The following is a 1,192-nucleotide window of genomic DNA, read 5'->3' on the forward strand; positions in this document are numbered from 1 at the left end:
ATAACTTCACTTGCAGTTTTAAATTGATCTATCACATCACATTCATCATCTGAAAATTTAATGTCACTATAACACCCTATAAAATTTGAAGGCAGATCTAAAAACTTATTTACCACTACATTATCAATAAAATCCTCATCTGAAGAGTTCTCATCTTCATATACATTCAAAAATCTGCACTCAACCATATTAGTGTCACATGATTTTCTGAAGTCTTTATTTTCATTGACCCTCACTAACCTTTGTGAAAAAGGAACCCTTAGTGAAGGTCCTGGGAAAGATTGAGCTTCCTTTTTACCAAATTCTCTTTGAGCTTTTGGAGGAGAATCAACTTGCTTATCTAGTGTTAGTGTGATCAATAACCCAACATCATCACACTTTTCACTAGATCTTGTCTGCGAAGGAGGGAGATCTTCTTTAAACCATTTTGAAACAATACTTTCAATCTTCGCCCCCAAATGTTTGAACTCCCTATTCTGTGACTTGTGATTTTCAAGACTCATAATTGGTTGAGTTACAATTTGTTTGATAAGCTCTATAGAATTTATGGCTTGCACTTCATGAATGTTTGAGGGAAATTTCATCCAACTTATGTTCGACCATTCATGAAGGTTCAATGTCACTTGATCAATTAACATATATGCTTCATCTATACTTTTGTCCATAAAAGAACCTCCAACTGATGAATCCAATAAACTCTTGTCTGAGAAAGAAATCCCCCCCATAGAATATGTGCAAAATCAACCATTTTTCAAAACCATGATGAGGGCACTGTATTTGAAGACTCTTGAATCTATCCCATACTTCAAATAATGATTCTCCATATGCCTGAGAAAAATTTGTTATGCAATTCCTCATATACACTGTTCTGCTTGGAGGAAAAAAATGATTCAGAAATTGCTTCTCCAATTGCTCCCAACTTGTGATACTTTAAGGATGGAGAGAATATAACCAAGTCCTTGCTTTATCCTTGATACTAAAAGGAAATGCCATCAATCGAACTGCATCTATTAACACTCTTTCACATTTCACCATATCACAAATCTCTAAAAATATTTCAAGATGCAGATAAAGACTTTCTGATACTTCTCCTCCAAATTTATGATCTTGTATCATGAAAATTAACTCTGGGTCTAGTTGGAAACTTTCTCCTTCAATTTGAGGTTGCACAATGAGAGATAAAAATCTTGCA

General features: G+C 34.1%; 1 non-coding gene across 1 annotated transcript; it reads left to right on the plus strand.

Annotated features, from left to right (window-relative positions):
- The first annotated feature begins 754 nt into the window (after window positions 1-754).
- LOC121973905 lies at window positions 755-860 on the plus strand. The gene has a single exon (XR_006109811.1). It is a non-coding gene; the product is annotated as a small nucleolar RNA R71 (small nucleolar RNA).
- Window positions 861-1,192: the final 332 nt, after the last annotated feature.

This window comes from Zingiber officinale, chromosome 4A (genome assembly GCF_018446385.1).
Source record: "Zingiber officinale cultivar Zhangliang chromosome 4A, Zo_v1.1, whole genome shotgun sequence".
In the NCBI taxonomy this organism is placed as follows: domain Eukaryota; kingdom Viridiplantae; phylum Streptophyta; class Magnoliopsida; order Zingiberales; family Zingiberaceae; genus Zingiber; species Zingiber officinale.